Genomic DNA, 19326 nt, shown 5'->3' with positions numbered 1-19326 from the left:
ATCTAACCTACTTTTGGGATCCTAGCTCTACAAACTACTCCAACTGCAACACATTTACTCTCCTTTCAGCTAGACTAATGAACAAACCACATCATACAACCTGAGACTTCTCACAAGGCATACCGACTCTCATTACTCCTAGAACGAAATTCCACAGTACTGCACATGCTTTCACCTGTCAGGTACCTTTTCTTTGACAAGCTGTCCTCATCACCATTAATGAAATCAATGCTCATTCCAAATTCAGCATGCAACTCAAAAAAAAAAACACTTCTTCATCCAAGCAAAATTGTCTTGCTTCAACACAGGAACTAAAACAACACCCTGAGTGGCTGGAAACCAATAATCCAAGTCAAAGGGTTTATAAAAAAACAGTATTTAATCACAAACACAGTTGAAAAATCACCCCATAAATAATGTAGCAAAAATCATCATATATAATCCACAGCCAAGCGCTTTCGTCCTTCCTAGACTTCTACAGAACTGTGACAATGCTTAAAAACACCCTTTTTAAAACACAAAAGAACCAATCACAGGAATAATATAATTAATTATGCAAATACCATTTTAAAAAAACAAACATATTTTTTACATATATATATATATATATATATATATATATATATAATATATACATTTCCTCAAAGTTTTTTTGCCATATATTTTAATTAAGGCTTAAGTAAAATAAAATCATTTAATCCTAGTGCTACAGTGGAGTTATAACGCATTTGCCACTTAATTTCAGCCCTTTCCAACTTATTCTTCCAGTCACTCCCCCCTGATATCCTTAGCAACCACTTCTAAAATACCAAAATGGACTATATGGTTGGGGCTAATTTTAATATGCTGGAATAGTCATTGTTTTCATCCTGCCTTCTTACATCATAGAGGTGCTCGTAGATCCTCTTTTTTGACATCCTCTCAGTTTTACCTATGTAAAACTCAGAACAATCCTGACAGATGGCAACATAAACCACCCCCCCCCCTAGTAATACAGGAACCTGTTACCAACTAGATGTCAAACCCTGCTCTTTCAATATGGATTACAGGGGAGGTTAAAATATACCTACAATATTCACAAGCACCACACCTAGTTGTACCCTTCAAATTGGTGGCTGGTTTAGAAATAGGGTGTTCTAATAAAAATTTAATATTTTTGTTAGTCCGATATACAAACTGCACTACTACCTACTTTTAGGATCTTAGCTCTACAAACTACTCCAACTCCAACACATTTACTCTCCTTTCAGCTAGACTAATGAACAAACCACATCATACAACCTGAGACGTCTCACAAGACACACCGACTCTCATTACTCCTAGAACGAAATTCCACAGTACTGCACATGCTTTCTCCTGTCAGGTACCTTTTCTTTGACAAGCTGTCCTCATCACCATTAAGGAAATCAATGCTCATTCGAAATTCAGCATGCAACTCAAAAAGAAACACTTCTTCATCCAAGCAAAATTGTCTTGCTTCAACGCAGGGCAGATCACCTAATCTGGTTCCTTTCCCAGTCTCTTCTCCTCTTGCAAGATTTACCGGCGATTGATGCACTTTAGAAACAAATGTATTTATCGTAAAATGCACTCTGCTTGATTGCACATTGCACTGTGCTTGTTCACTACAATGCATATACACAGTGTTTCGATAGAATTAGTCTGAACTGCTCTGTTATTGCTTACCTTTCTGTATTTATTTGTTTGTGAAATGTTTTGTATTTTACCAGGGCTGAGCCTGAAATTGGCCAATATTTATCAGTGCACTACCCTGGTAAGCAAATATAAATAAAGTCAGCATTATCCTTTAATTGGATACAAATTTCCAAATCAAAGAAAATGCAAACATGCCTCTTCTAGAGTAGCACATGGTTTAAAAAGCAGGAAGGGGTGAATCGGGGTGGTAGTGCAAATGCTGTCCAAGATCACATGTTCCATATCAAGCCTGGGGGTTTTAAGCTTCCATTTACAAGAAGGGAGAAAGGATTTCAAGGAATACTACTATGAAATAACTTTTCCTCAGATTACCATTAGTAAGTGCACTTAACTTTTCCTTTCTTGTATTTTTCAGCTAAAAAGGGAACTAGAGCAAATATACTGTACTACTAAAATTACTCCTTCCTACATTCTTTTTACACTTCTGACTCTTCTTCTTTTTTTTCTTCATTTTTTTATTAATTCTTTTTATTTTATGGATTAACCTATTTTCTGTATTCTTTTGACCCTCAACTATTACAGTGGATGATCTGATTTTCTGCAGTTCCTAAATTCCACAGTTTTGTTACTTTTATTCTGAGAAAGAAACGACTCGTGATCTCATCATTCAGGAAAGCAAGTGAACTTAAATCTTTTTTGTGAATCTGACTAATTCCCTCCTTTTAACCATCTTCAATTATAGCTCCAAAAATTTGGAACTGGCAGAACTCCATAACTGCAGGCTGTTTGTCCATTGTCTTAACTATCCACAGTTTAATTTCTTTGCATGGATAGACTGAGGTATACCTAACTTTCCTAAAATATCTGTTTTACATGTCACTAGGCTGAATACAAGGGTAGTATTAAGACACTGCGCGTGCATACTTCTTAACCACTCAGCATTTAAAAATCATAGCACTGGCCTTTAAAAATTGGCTCTATATCATAATATTGACTGCACAAATAGTCAACACTCAAAACATGGATCAGACAACACTGAATGTCTGAAACTTTGAAAAACATTTAAAAAAAACATATATATATATATATATATATATATATATATATATATATATATATATATATATACAGTGGTGGTGCTGTGGTAGCATTGTCGCCTCACAGTAAGACATTGTCCTGTTTGATTCTCAGCTAGAGCGTCTTCTGTGTCGAGACATGCGTGAATGGGCATACCTTTGTTGAAGGTTGTGCATCAGGGCCGGTAACTCGGTACGTAAAAATCTACTGCCAATCATTAGTGGACCGGAGTTCTGCTGTGGCGACCCCTAACCGGGAAAAGCCAAAAAGACGCAACAACATATATATATATATATATATATATATATATATATATATATATATATATATTTCCGGGGGGTGGGGGTGTTAACCATGCTTGTATCCTCAACACTCTTACTAATTATATACACCAAATCTGAGATCACACAACAGAGGGGAAAGAGCAATGCCTCACTGTACTGTGACCTTGAACAATCAGCTACTCCAAAATTCATTGTTCCAGACATTTGAAATTTTCCGATAGATGTTTTGAGTGTCAGCTATTTGTGCAGTTGATATTTTAAAGTAGACCCCTAAATCATAGTAAAGGCACAGAAAAAGGAGCACTTTCTTTGTTTCAAGAAAAGACTTTATATACTCAATCCTATATTGTCAGTGGTAGTGAATCTTTGTGTAGGCTTAGTTTACATATTTATTAATTTATGCTCCAATAAACAGGTCTGACTTTATAAGGAACATCACAAATCTAGGATGAGCAAAGCTAAATCTGAGGGCAGAATTATGCCATAATCATAATAGTTGAGAGGTATGAGTGTATATGCTCTAAATCCAAGGTTTGTGTTTCAGGAATTGCTGAAAACCCTTTAGCTCTTAGTATTTAGAGTGGATAGCTTATACTTTTTAAGATAAAACATGTTTTTCTTATACTACTTGCATGTAGTGATTCATTTTCTCATCTGAAATGAGTTGCACTAGAACTTGCTGCAGCATTTTCAGCAGTATGTTATCAGCTACAATGTTGAACATGCTGCCATAGCCTGTTTTACTGGAAGTATTTAAAAGCATTTTTAAAAGAAGTGGGAAATTGTAGAACACTATCCTCAGATGCATGCATGTGTGTGTGTGTGTGTGTGTGTGTGTGTGTGTGTGTGTGTGTGTGTGTGTGTGTGTGTGTGTGTGTGTGTGTGTGTGTGTACTGAAGACTGAAGAATATTAGTTATAGACATATCACTGCCGTCTTGTTTTTCATTGACTTCAAAGAAAATGAGCTAAAATGGTCTAAGAAGAACATGGGATCTCAAGATCTCAGTTTGTATGAGTCAACTGTTTGAATTGGCAGAAAAAGCACTTCTTCAATGTGCGGACTGTGGAGCCATGAAGTAGATTGCAAGGATGAATGGTGGAGAGGGAATTTGCAAAGGCAATCAGGAGGGCACATGATTAAAGTAAGTATAGCCAGGTTTACTGTCACCTTCCACCAGCATGCAAATCAAATGCAGTTCTTCTATTTTCATGAATAAGCACATACACACTATGAGTCCATTTGGCGTACTGCTCGGCCGCTGTACCAATAGCTGGATTAAAATTCTCTCTGCATAATACATGAACTGATAGCTCTGACAATGCAAGTCATGTGCTTGCTGTATCTTTCTGCAGTTTCCTTTCATGGGGAAATAAAGAAATAAAGGTGCCTTTATAATGATGTGGATCTTGCCAGTTGTACCAATACACTAGGAAGATATCAAATCATAGAAACAGAATCATTTCATGACCAAATGTTCCTCATCTGGTATTGACAGGAATTTTACACAGTTCCTAGCCTTGTTTCCCAAGCCAGTAAACCATGTGTCTAGAATGCATAAGTCAGCATTCTGAGGTATTCCTGGATGTCATTCACATACTGCTGGATTGTTCTAGATACTTTGTTTCAATGAAGATGGAGTTTCCATAACATCTGAGTGGCATCATGAGTAATGCAGACATCTGGCAGAGAGACTGTACCATCTCCCTTGCTCATTTGCTATCTACAAATCACCTCCCAGTCAGAGAGCTTGTGTAGGTGTAGTCGGATATGCTAATGAGGTCATTGTTGTCATACTTCATCTTCCTCAGCAGCGGGTAATAGTTCCTCATCCATCAATCATTACTTTGATGGAAACAAAAGCATTCTGCTATTGGTATGTGTATGTTTTCTATTTTCCTCCTCTGCCTTTGCTTCTGTCTGCACAAATTTTACAGAAGCATACCTCTTATGCTCTTTGATCATCCTGGCGAACATAGCATTGTAGTTTTTGTGATCTGCATACCTCCAGTGCTATCAGTTTTGATTTTTAATTTTGGAGTATCAGTTTCAACATGTGCTGACAAACTTATTTCAGTGTCTTGCCCCAAGTTCATATTATTTTGGAATATGGCCATCTATATTAACAAAGCAAAAATAAAATGCAGGTTTATGACATCCGAAGCAAAGAAGGGTAAATGTTTATAGATACAGTAGGTAAATGCAGACTGGTATGATATACACTTGGATAAAGAGGATGCAGATACTTGCGCTGACAAATTATTGAAAGGAATTAGCACAACTATTAATTCCTCTTTTATTCCACTTTGTAAGTCTCCCATAATATCAATACCAAAGCAGAACGTGGATTTTTGTACTTGCTGTTTTACAGAATCTCAATTATGAGTTTAGGAAACTTAACTACAAAACATTACACTCACTGTTCTCATTCCTATATACCTTATTTATTAAAGAGTTGTGTCTAATCATTAGTGATGCATCAGATTTGATTTTCTTTGAAAGTGTACATCTAAACTATAAATGCATAAAATATATGTTGTTAATAACAACAATAAAACAGATATTCCTTTGGAAGAAATTGCCTCTGTACCCAGGTTAATGATGTTCTCACTTTTCCATGACCAGCTTTTCTTACTTTAAATCCCTTACAGTGAATATAACATGTTATAACAAAATACAGGCTATCTGACAAAAAAGTACTCTACATAATAACTCATGAGTGAAGAGTGAACCTGCAACCTGGGATGAAAACGTACTGAAGTGGAGGAAACACAGAATGAAAGGAACATATAGTTAAGCAACACAGATTTAATTGTAGGTGAGATTACTCCAGTTTGTGCTCTTGGAACTTTGGAGTCTGCTAATAGAAAAAAAAAATACTTTTATTAAAGAATAACTAAAGAAAACACCGACAGTCAGAAAAAGAGTATATTGGAAGCTTTGATAAGATTGGGTTCCTTGGCTTTTTATAATCTTGGAGAATAGCAATTACAGATTTAAAAAGACAAAAAAAATATTGACATTATTAATTAATAATTATTCAGACAAAATAATTTCAACTATTTAAAGGGCAATCACTTGGTTTTATAAATTACAATGCCATTCAATTGAAATACATATTTAATACTTTAGATGTTATAATTTCATATTTCATTAGAAATTGTGCTTCACATTTTAACAATTAAAACACTACATTTCCTCTTCCTCTAGTCAATGAAGGGCTGACTAAGGCAGTAACTATTGAATATTTGTCGCTGCCTGTATATTTTTCATTAAACTGCAAGTCTACTACTCCAGTAGGTACCATTCACCAAATATCATGCAAGTGTTCTGTCATTCTTCATAACCAGGAAAAAGATAAAATACTAGTAAACCACAAAAGGAAAACCGTAGAGTGAACCAAACAGTTAAAGTGTCCACAATCCAATGCTATCAGTGTAGAATCAATGCCAAAGCAGAAAGTCAGGACTTTCTGCTTTGGCATTGATTTTACACTGATAGCATTGGATTGTGGACACTTTAACTGTTTGGTTCACTCTACGGTTTTCCTTTTGTGGTTTACTAGTATTTTATCTTTTTCCTGGTTATGGCGTCTGAAGGTACGGGCGAACCGGTGAGTGATTTCCCGAATGTAACTCCGGAGATATTGAAACCGGATCCGCCAAGCAATAACAGTCCTGTTCTTATTAATGGTTCAACTCATAACATCAGCGATAAATCGCTGGAACTATTATTTTCAAAAATTGATGTTATGTTAAATAGAATTGACCTACTTGAGAAACAGCAAGTCAGCGCACAAAACTTAATTAAATCTTCGTTACCTACTCTAACGTCGAATTTGGCAGGTAACCGAGACTCGACAGAGTTTGTGTTAAATGATGTTTCAACAACATTACCTCCATTAACAGTTTTGTTACCAGCTGCTTTGGGGATTAACACTACAGGAGGTTTCCGCCACCAACAAGCCGCTGCAGACACCATTTCTAATCGAGGTGTCCCTTTGAATGTTTCCAACTTCCGTACAGCTGATGCTTCAGTAAGCAATGAAGGTGCGCTTGAGAACAGTGGCTGTACTACAGTGCGTCCACCATTTGTTTCTATTGTTGAACAGAGGAGTATTTCGGCAACGGAAAATGTTTCTAGTTTATCAAAGGGTCCATTACTTCCATCTATTGACTCGCAGAGGAGAATTCCGGCGGCAGGTTTTACGGCTGAAGTGCACCAACACCAAAGTGAAGTAGTGAACCATAACTTTTCTCGACATCTTTCATCAAGTATAACGCAACCAAGAGGGCAGCAACCACCACCGCTCTCGATTAATGTTACTGACACTACTGGAAATAATTTTAACCTGCAGGGTCAAAATTGTGCTGGGACTCAACCTACAGGGGTAATCGTCGGAGTCAACAATCCACCAGTTCCTGTGAGTAATACTTTCCAGAATTTCCCTGATTTTAACAATTGGGTTTCACATAACCCTTCATTTGGTTCTAATGCTTTTTGTGATCCACTCCAACAAAGCAATAGAGACCCTGACATTGTATATAATTTAAAACAGTTAGACTCTATTTTAATAAAAATCAAGAAATTGCAACTTGAAGTAGCTTACTTCAATGAATGTTTGGCACGGAGGATTGTGCCTAAAGGTTTGAGACACTACCAGTTCCCAACTGGGTTAATTGTTAACTCTATGTTTCTTCAGGAACTTTTGTGTCTCTTCGACCAGCATGGGGCGGACCTTTTAAATTTAATGATTAAACATTATCTTGTTCAAATTGATGATTTAAATACGGAGGCATCGTCTTTAGACAACACCATTAAAACTGACCTCCTATTTGAAAAGTTCTCATATGATTATGCTAAGCTTTTCAATGGTATAGATGCTCATTTGAACAAACTTAAATCTATTAAGGTCAAGAAACTGGACAGGGACACTAAGGCTTATAGGGATGGGGTAGCTTACCCGAGCCCTCCTTCAGGTCAAGTTTGGAAAGGTAGTTTTAGACCTCCCAACTCTAAAGTGAATTCAACACCTAAGGCTCAGCCTGATTTAATGTTACATAATCCTGACCAAATAGGTGAAGAGGGGGAATTTGAAAGCATTGAGTACCAGCCAGTTGAACTACGTAGAAGTGAACGTTTACTGAATAGAAATAATGCAAACGCGAGGTTTAATGGGGCAACACAAGAAGTTTCCAATAATGACAACAACAATAGTAATTTTTTAGGGGCCAAACCGAAACAGAGGAACCATTGGTCGAATCGACCGATTCAAAGGAGGAACAACAGGTAGTTGAGTGCTCCTCTTCTAACAGTGATAGCATTGACATGACACCAACTTGTTCATTAGATCATTCGGTTGATGTGCCTCTCAACTTAGATAATGGTACTTCAGTATTTTCGGAAGGACCAGAGGTGATAGTGAATTCATCTGGTGACTTCAAGGTTTATAACTTTTCTCATATGGCAGTTTCCACTGCAATGGCAGATTTGTTGGCTAAAGGCCAAACATATGTTCCGAAGCAACGCCTTGACATAGTTAAGACTGTATTAGACGTTAAATCTTTCACTAGGAAACTCAATTTTCAATTAATGATGGGGGGTGATGTATATATAGGGGGTGTTAACCAGCTTCATGTACCTAGCATTTATAATCCCCCGCTTCACTCTCTCCTTTCCACTTTTGAGCAAATATGTGAAGTGGATATTAGGAGTACTAGGAAGTTGCCAAGTAGGGGTCCAATAATAGGACGTACCAAAGAGATGGACCTCCTCTCTACTTTTCGGACGCAGAATGTTCGAGTGTGCAAACCAGATAAGGGAGGAGGGGTGATGATTTTTAACCAGGTCGATTATTTCGAACGTATGACATCTATGTTAAAACCACCAGCCTACACTTTAAGTTCTAGAAACGAAGTGAACCACTCTTATAAAGTTATCAAGGATAATATTGAAGAAATGTTTCTGGAAAGTAGGATCAACCAGGAACTTTATGACTACTTATATACGTCATTTCCTAGGTTTCCTTATCTCTTTCGAATACCAAAGTTACATAAGGACTTTATCAATCCTCCTATGCATCCTCTTATCGATAGTCGTGGCTCCCCAGCATATGCGTGTGCTAAAGTCATCCATAACATCTTACAGAAATTTGTCAAATTAGAGTCTCAGATTTGCAAAGACTCCTGGTCATTTCTTACTAAATTGAACAACATCGAATACCAAAGTCACTTTAATTTGTTGACTATCGATGTTAGAGATCTATATACGAGTATCCCACATGATGTGGCAATCGATTGGGTGTTTGCTAGAATGAGAGCACATGAAGCTAGTAAATATGACATCGCTCTTGTAGGTGAACTACTGGATTTGGTCCTAACTAACAACTTTTTTATGTTTGGGGACAATTTCTATATGCAGAATATTGGTGTAGCTATGGGGTCACCATGTGGGGCAAGTGTTGCCAACTTGGTGATGGCAGACTGGGAACATCGATTTGTACTAAATCATCAGTCCTACATTGAACGGGTAGGATTTTACACTCGTTTCCTGGATGACATTTTCATTTTATTTAAAGGAGAAGAGGTGGAAGCAGAAGAATACGTGAGTTTTTTGAATAATACAACCAATTTTTTGTATTTCACGTTTCAATTCAGCACCACAAGGATTTCCTATTTAGATATTGCATTGACGAAAGACCTGGAATCAGATTGTTTTTCTGCTTGTATACATAGGAAGTCGACCTACTCCAATACCTTCTTGCACTTCTCCAGTTGTCACCCCTTTTCACAAAAGTGGGCAGTAGTAAAAGGGCAACTGGTGAGAGCTGCAAGAATGGTTAGTAAAGATGATGATTTCATTCTGGAATGTTCTTTGATGAAATCGATGTTCCTAAGTTGCTCTTATCCATTGAACCTACTTGATGACCTCATCAGTGAGGTAACACATAAGAGGTCAGTTAATATCTATGAACCCCTGTTACCATTTAAGCCATCTGTTGTTCCTATTAATGTGGGTATAGTTGCACAGCATACAGAGAGCAATCCTGAACCAATCTCTGTAGTATTGCCTAGATTTATTACCACCTTCTCAGTTGATAGTTCAATGTTGTGTCACATTATTAACAAAAATTGGCACCTTTTTCGTGCTGACCCCTCAGTTTTCTCAAAGTTAGGCTCTGTTCCCAAAATCACGTATAGGAGAGCTAAGAACCTTAAATCGTTCTTTGAACAGAAATCGTCCCTTGTTAGATCACCTGGCATGTTTAGGTGCCAAAATTGTAATTATTGTTGGTTCATCCTTGAGTCTAACCGATTTCATGTTCAAAATCAAGAATTTAAGTTGAAATCCAGACTGAATTGTAATTCCACTATGTTGGTGTACCTGGCCCAATGCCAAAACTGTTTAGGATTTTATGTAGGCAAAACCGAGCGTAAGCTCAGGGAGCGCATTTATGAACATACTTATGCGATTAGAAAAGGTAAAGAGGCTAATGCCTTAGCAAAACACATTCAAGAATTCCCTACGCACAGTTTCAAATTTATAGGCATTGAGCAGGTTACACATGATGTTAGAGGTGGACCAACTCACCTTAGATTATTAGAGAGAGAATTACACTGGCAGATTAAGTTGGAAGCATATCACAGTCCTGGGTTGAATGAATCTTGTTCCATCTCATGTATTCTACGTATGTTGAGCTTGAAGAGCTGAGCATGGCACTAATTCAACATATGTCAAAAAAGATTTATTTATTTTATTATATTTATTATATATATCATTGGTTTATTTTCACTTATCAAGTTAACATTTGATATATATTTTTTTTTGGTTAAAAATATTTAGTATGCACGTATTAAGGTCTTCTGTGTCAACAGATTTTGTGATTATATTTTACAAGTATTGAGAACTATATTTGATTTTTCGAGTTGACGTGGTTTTTAGGATGACTCTGATTACTTGTTTTTAGGTTGGCAGTACTTTAAACATATTTGTAGTCATTATATACTTCAAATTCCATTTCAATTTTTATTATTTTTACTGTAAAATAAAAAAAAAAATAAAATACATCAATGTGTATTTATTTTTGATTTTTAAATGTATTGTAGTTTGTTAGAAAATACACATGTTTTTAACTATATTCACATGGGTAATAAGTTAAAAGGGTTTCTTTGCCTTTAAAATTCTTTATAATTCTTTATTGCAAACTTTTTTAACGCAATCAACTTAATTACTTGCAATTGTTTCACGCAATAAGTGATGTCATGTTATTTAAAGCAAATGTAAAATTAATTCATTATTTTCTGAAGAAGGTTGCCTAGGAAGGCATTCGAAAAGCGCTTCAATAAATTTGTTATACAAGTCGGGACTTTCTGCTTTGGCATTGATTCTACACTGATAGCATTGGATTGTGGACACTTTAACTGTTTGGTTCACTCTACGGTTTTCCTTGTGTTCTGTCATTCTTACCTTCAGCTTCTGTTTTGTTTGCCCTATGTATGTATATGTATATATATATATATATATATATATATATATATATATATATATATGTATGTATATGTATATATACCACAATGATTCTGGACAATTTCAGTAAGTGCATATGGTATAGATTGACATGTACATATAAAAGCAGAATAAGACAAATGCCTTATTCTACTGATAAAATAAACACACAATTATTCATGCTTACAACTGCAGCAAAGTCCATATGCAAAAGTCTCTTTTCTGCTATTCACCCTTTGAATAAATAAAAGTTTGATCTTGATCAAAATTTCCCCAATTTCATTTCTTTTACAAAGGTGAACTATTTTATTTGGAACAATATGCTTCAAAACAAAAAATAAAACTAGAAGTTATGACATGCAAACTCCTGTCCAGTGTTCTGTAATAAAACAAATTGATTTGAAAAACTGGGATGGAGCATTGAAAGATACAAAGAGATACACTGAAATAAAATATTAACCCATTTTTCCATCTTACCTTTAAAATCTGCAACATCTATTGCAAGACAACCAATTACTGGAAAGCCAACATTCTGCCTCTCAGTAGTCATCTTGGGATTAGTGCTTCTGTTTTCTCCTGGTGAGACACAAGGAGCACAGGGACATTATTTCCTGGAGACTGCTGATCACCGACCGGGAAACCTAATAACTGCTTCATAGGTGCCAGCTTGGAATTTCTGCTTATATTCTTCTCCTAGTGAGTGAATGAGCAGAGTACATTGATTCCTGACAGTTTCTGTTTGGGCAGTGCGTCTCTGCTTGACATTCTTGATTGGTCCGGTTGCTATTCAAGGCATTTACCAAGAAAAAGTTACAAGTCTACAGACCTTTGCATCATCTGGGACTAGACTGCGGGTCACCAAACAGGCTGTGGCCTGCTTCTCATCTTGGGATTGGTGCTAATGTTTTGCTTCTGGTAAGAGAAGAAGCAAATGACCATTATATCTCAGCAGAGTGAAGTCGTGGTGAGAACAGCACAAGTAGTAGCTAGGCAGGAGCTATTCACATGACTCCCCTCTTTAAATCATTTCTGTCAAGCTAATTCTTTGTTTTCAGTAAGTACTGGTTGATTTGTTTGTAACTTCAGAATATCTGCCTAAATACTTCATCTTTAAAATTTCAGGGTCTACTTATTAGTTTCCCCACAAGTGTTTGACAGTGCCTTGTATAGACACAGGCACCTTGAGTGACATTTCTCCTGTAAAAGCACAATTGAAATTTCACCAATACACAGTTGCACACAGGTCAACTAGTTTGCACTGGCCCTAGCACTGCCAACCGGATACTCCTGACATTGCTTTATATTTACAGTCTAACTCTCTAATCAATAAAAAGGGTCTGTTGCCATGGATATGAACTTTCCCACTATCTCCCTTACCAGCTTGATGGATATGGACATTCTGAGGCAATGTAGAAATTGCCTCATGTTTACTGACAACCAGTTAATTTTCAAACAAACTAATACGGTTTGTGAGAGATGTATTTGCACAATGTCACTAGGGGGAAAGTTCTCACATTATAAGTACTCCTAATGTCAATAAGGTTGTCAGCAGTATACACACTGCACCCATCATGCACAATTCAAAGCAGACATACAGACCCACATTTGCTGAGGCACTTAAAGGTAACCTTCCTAAACCCCAAAGACCTCCTAGAGGAAGTACATATAACAAGTACACTTAGCAGCCCCGAATGCACTGTTTCAGAACAACATTTACATCAACACATATAGCCACATCTGATGGAACCTCTAAGTCTAAGCCCATATGACAAGCCACCACACAATCCAACATTCTGGTCATTGGAGACTTCGTCATGAGACACACTGATGTCCTTCTTACCAGGCTGAGTAAGGATAAAGTCACGGTCAGTTGCTTATCAGGGGATAGGATCCACCACATTATGCACATAAGCAGGGCATTGGACCACAAGTACCAGTATGACTCATTCATAGTTCATGTGGATGTAAATAACCTGAGACATATGTCCCTAGACTATATGAAGAAAAACGTCATGGAGCTCATGGAATATGTGTCCCAGGCTGGTATGAGCCTAGCATCGAGCAGCATGTTACCATCTCCAAGGATGATACCATAATACAAACAAACAATGTCAGACTTTAATAATTGTCTTAATCTCTGGTGTCATTCTAAGGGGGTGCATTATTTGTCACCATGGAAGGAGATGGTCAACAGACCACATTGCTTTGCCAGGGATGGCCTGCACATCTCCCCTCCAGGCTTTTGAATATTAGTTAAAACATTGTCTTCCCCTATAGTGCCTTTTTAGGCAATGTCAAACTGAAAGTACTTGAAACATAGCAAACCAAAACCAAGATAATCTAAAGGTATTACTTCTCAATCTAAACAAAAAACTCCACTGTCTAGAAGCTCTCTTCACCCTAGAGAATGCTGATGTCTGTGCAGTCACTGAGCCATAGATTAAAGCCATGTACAGCACACTGACAGTGCAAGGTTAAAATGCCTTCCACACATTTGGACTAGCTACTACACAGACAGGCTCTAAAGGTGGAGGTGTCTTGAACTGCATGAAAAGTAAATATACCTCAAGGCTGGTCAAACAGGACAATGCTCTTGAGTTACTCCATGTTCAAATCTCCATTGACAAAATTCAATACCACTTCCTTGCAACCTAAAGCTCCCCCTCTATGACCAAGTACAACCATACCATATATATAAACATATTGGAAGCGCTCACCATCCAGCCCAATAGCATATTCATGAACAACTTTAATTACCCCACTATTAACTAGGAATCCTATATGACACCAAAAGTACAGGCACAGAGATTCCTGGATATTGTAAATGCAAACTCCCTGGACCAGATTGTTAATACACCAACAAGGGGTGCAAACATACTGGATCTGCTCCTCACTAATATAGGAGAGTGCTTCGCACAACCTAGTGTAATGTCTTCTCTGGTAAGGACAGACCAAAAAATGAAATATTCAGGAGCTACTCTCAGGCTAACTTCCTGCTATTAAGTAATAACCTGGCAGAATTTCAAGACCCCATAAACCATGAAAACACTACTGCCTATACAAAGCTGTTCACAAAAATCCTATACAAGCACGTTAATATCTGCATAGATGCAGCTGTATCAATCAGGAAGAAGTACAGAACTAACTCAAAAAACAGTTCCTACTGTCATCACAAAATCAATCGACTGTATAACAGAAGGAAGAAAATCATGACAAAATTAGGAGGTGCAGCACCCTGCATGATAAAAGCACTCTCAGCAAACTAAGCAAACAACTTAGGGGACAAATTTAGACTAGCCAAACCAAATTTGAGGTAAAATTGGCCTCCATGGCCAAGTACAACCACAATGCATTCTTTGGCTATGTCCACAACCTCAAAGGCAGTACACAATTGTGTGCAGAGCTCATTGTAAATGGAGCTGCTTATACTGAGCCAGAAGATACAGTAAACCTACTGGCCAGCAAATTCGGCTCCAACTTTACCCCTTTCTCCCCTCAAACTTCCCTCAGGAAATACCATCAAATATAACTCCTTATCCTATCACTACAGAACAGGTCCTTAATTCTCTCTCTCGAAGGCTGAGAACACTGCATCAATGGGCCCAGACAAAATCCCAGGATGCCTTCTAAACAGCATGAAACATGACATCTCAGGCTGTCTGGAATTACTGTTTAACTGTAGTCTCCAAACAGACTTTGTGCCTCATGAATGGAGAACAGCAACAGTCATTCCTTTGCACAAAGGTGGCCATCTATAGACCCTGGAAAATACAGACTTATAAGTCTCACTAGTCTTATATGTAAAGCCATGGAAAGAATTATCATGGAAATTATCAATAATGATACAGTAAACCTCCAGGCACTGGACCCATCCCAGTTTGGTTTCATCAAGGGTAGGTCATGCCTACTCAACCTGGTAGACTTCTTTGGGAAGGCCACCAAAGCAATAGATGATGGCAAAATGGTTTACACTGCCTACCTTGACCTGGCCAAGCCATTTGACACAATACCCCACTCAGGCATTGTTAGTCTCAAGAAGTCAGGTACAAACCTGTATGTCACCTGGCGGATAGTCAGCTGGCTCATAGACAGGACCCAGGAAGTTAGAATTGGGGAGTCCACCTCTACAAAGAGGCCATTCACATGTGGAGTCCCTCAGGGATCAATCCTTAGACTGGTCGTTTTTGGCATTTACTTCTCTGAAGTCACAACCAAAGCCAATGGTTTCTGGCTGACTAAATTTGCAGATGATTGCAAATTAGGAGCTGTCATTGAATCCCATACTGAAACACATTTTCTCCAAGAAGGGCTGACACAGACAAACAACTAGTGTCAGAGCCATAGACTACAACTAAATGCCAAGAAATGCATAATAGTATCCTTCAGAAAGTCATCCACCCCTGGTAACTATCGTATTGACAACACATCCCTTAGACTTGACCCAGTAGTCATGGAGTGAGGGACACACATAGAGAGTAATCTAGCCTTTGACTACCATGTGTCTACAGTAGTGAGGAAATCATTCTATATAACCAACTTATAAACAAAGGTATGGCATCTAGGTTCAAGGAAGTCATTGTTTCACTGTATTTGGCATTTTTCAGACCTGTCATTGAGTATAGTTCCTCCTTTAGTATGTACCTAACTAGGCATATCCAACAATCAAAACACCCAAAGAGGTTCCTCAGTAAAAGAATACAGAGCTTAAGTAAAATGTAATCTGCAAACTATCTCAAGGCCCTATCCCTGTATTTTGTCTCCTACAGGCTTTTAAGGGGACATTTATGCCTGGAATACAGGTCATTGTCAGACTCCACTCTGATGGACCTCCTGCATATCCATAAAACAAACAGCACTAGAATTACCCATTCTAAAGGTGTAAACTTTGCCTGTGATATAAAAAGGACCTGCTGGAGAAACAGGTATGTATTCCAGAGACTACCCAGTCTGTGGAACAGGCTCCCCAGCCATGTGAAACAGAGTTCCTTCCTAACCCAATTCAAATGTAACTTGGACATTTGGATGGGGAACAGGATATTCATCCCTGGCTTGGCACCTATTTCTCTAATGAGCACAAGCAACCTGTAAATTGTTCATCTCCCAGGCCCCTGTATGTAAATGTTTCATCTACCAAGCCCCTGCTTACACTTTTCAAGGGTACCAGAATTTGACAGAGATTTGGGATGCATGGCTGGGCTTAAAAAGGCCCTTGTGGGTATTTAATCTGGTAAACAACTATAAACCTGGTAGTTAAAATACATATGCCAATAGCCTCTGGTCATTTACCATTGCAACTATGACAAAATCAACAAATTATTTCACTGTAATGTTATGTTCAATTGGTAAGAGACAAAGGTGTGTTCTGCTTTTTAAGGTTTCTGTTAAAAGCTACTCAAAAGATCATGTGGTTCCATTGTCCCCAGTTGTCAGGTTCTGATGGTAATTAGAATACACAGCTGTAGCACTAAGCCTATGTTTGTAGAAAGGCAGAAAACTCAATGAGATTGTCATTTTGGGTTCTGAACTACATGTAGTGTACTGACCATCACATAACAAGGCCCAGCAATGTCCACATTAGCTAACTTGGCATTTTATTTCTTTTTTTATATCAGAAACTCACTTGTATTAAACTGTGCCTTGATCAGCCTAAATAAATTGCATGGAAAGGCCTTCTGTAAATAGCAGCCACAAGGTGAAGGGTGGATGGTGGGTGGGATGTCTGTTAAGGTGCATGGAGAATGGGTGGTTTAAGATGCATTAGAAGCAATGGCTTTTGGGACATACAGTGTCACATAAATGTTGAAGAAGTAAGCAACACTTGTGTAGGATTATGAAGACTACAACCTAGTTTCATTTGGTCCTGTCTCTACACACACACACACACTCACACACACACACACACACACACACACACACACACACACACACACACACACACACACACACACACACACACACACACACACGCACACACGCACGCACACACACACGCACACGCACACACACACACACACACACACGCAGGCATGTACGCATACACGCACGCACACACACACCAGTTTTTTTTTCTCACCCCAACCTTCTTATATGAGTATGGACCCTCCAGCTCTGTAGTCAGTATTTTAAAAAGGCACAAGGCAGATGTGCCATACTAACAATCTCTCAATTGCATGCCATGCAATTAGAGATTATAGGAGTATATAAATAGGTCAACACAATAAGACTACAAGCTGCAGAAAGGATAACTTTTCTATTATACAATGACTGGCCATTCATATTCTAAAATGAGCACACTGGTTGGCCAGCCCAACAAGCGTGCCCATTGTAAATCCAAAAATATACCAACGCAAAAAGGACAGTTGGTATATTCTGTAAGTTTTATTTATTTTTTTAAATAAATATAAAAAAAATATATATATATATCTGTATTCCGGACTCTGGACATAAGAGAGAGACAGCATGGAGAAAATATTAGGAAAATCAGGTATGTTATTTAAAACTAAAGACACATACCTGATTTTCTTTGTATTTCCTCCATTCTGTCTCTCTCCTACCCCTAAACTGTCTGAAACCTTTTTTTTTTATAAAAAAAAAAAAAAAAAAGAAAACAAAAACGGAACAACAGAGACCTTCTTTTCTCCATTGCTTCCTTTCTGATTTACTGGGTATGCATGGGAATGCATGTCTCATATGCTTGCGCAGTACATCAAATAAAGGCACCATGATATTACAAGCCATGGAAGATCAGTATGGTGCCATTTTACAAAGACAGTATTTAAAAAAATAAGTATTTTTTTTTCTTAAATAATGTCATTGTATAATAGCAATAACCAACTCCATGGTGTGGTATATTAAGATTTACACACAGTTGGCTTTATTTAGTCACTTGGGCTTCACCCTCATGATTAAACCACAACCATGGGTAAATCTTCATATACCACACCAATGTCATTGGTTATTGCTTAATTGCACATGCTGATTCATCTAACAGTTATTCTTACAGACTGTGGTTGTGGTACCTTCTAGTAATTTCGTAGTTATTCTGGCAGTCTTCAGTGCCAATATGCAGATCAATGTAGATCTCTGAAGAGGCATGATTGGATAAATGACTTGCCTAATAAGAACCTGAGAGTTTAACTGTTTTTGAACTCATGCACTGCTCTTGGATTGGCTATAACAAGTACCTTGTTCAAACATAAGGATGCTCATAAGTGTATTTGGTATCAGAGCATCTTGAACCAAAGATTGCTAATTAACCATGTGGTCATGGCATCAAACATATGTTAATATGTAATGGACGTTCTTATCAAGCCAGGTGCTGAGTTGTCAACTGCTCCCACAGTGTGTTACACAGACAGAGTGACAGATGGGCAGACCTGGGGTAACTTATCTGTGTAGAGAGAGTTTCCTGTGAACTTCTAACTGCTGTTTCTGTGTGAAATTATTTCAGCTACTTTATTCAGAACAGATTTTCTGTAATGCTATCTTAAAATGTGTATCAGAGAATATACTAGGCTATTTGTGATTGCACAAATTTGGTTGTGTAGTACCTCATATGGATCACAGAACTACATTTCTGACTTTACTGAGACATTATTGAGGGCCTACCTTCATCTTTATCCCTATAAATATGTCCCAAGAGTCTATGGGGTCCCCCTTTGTGGCTTGAAATTTGTTATACAACTGCATACAGGAGTGCTAGCCATATATATTGATTCTGTTATAGTAATAACATTTTATGCTAGGGTACAACAGTCTGTGGTTGTGGAATTTCCCATCATAGTCACCCATACTGAGAGCAGGTT

Source organism: Protopterus annectens, chromosome 5.part0 (genome assembly GCF_019279795.1).
Source record: "Protopterus annectens isolate FY-2018-M chromosome 5.part0, PAN1.0, whole genome shotgun sequence".
Classification (NCBI taxonomy): domain Eukaryota; kingdom Metazoa; phylum Chordata; order Ceratodontiformes; family Protopteridae; genus Protopterus; species Protopterus annectens.
This window is presented reverse-complemented; position numbering follows the sequence as displayed.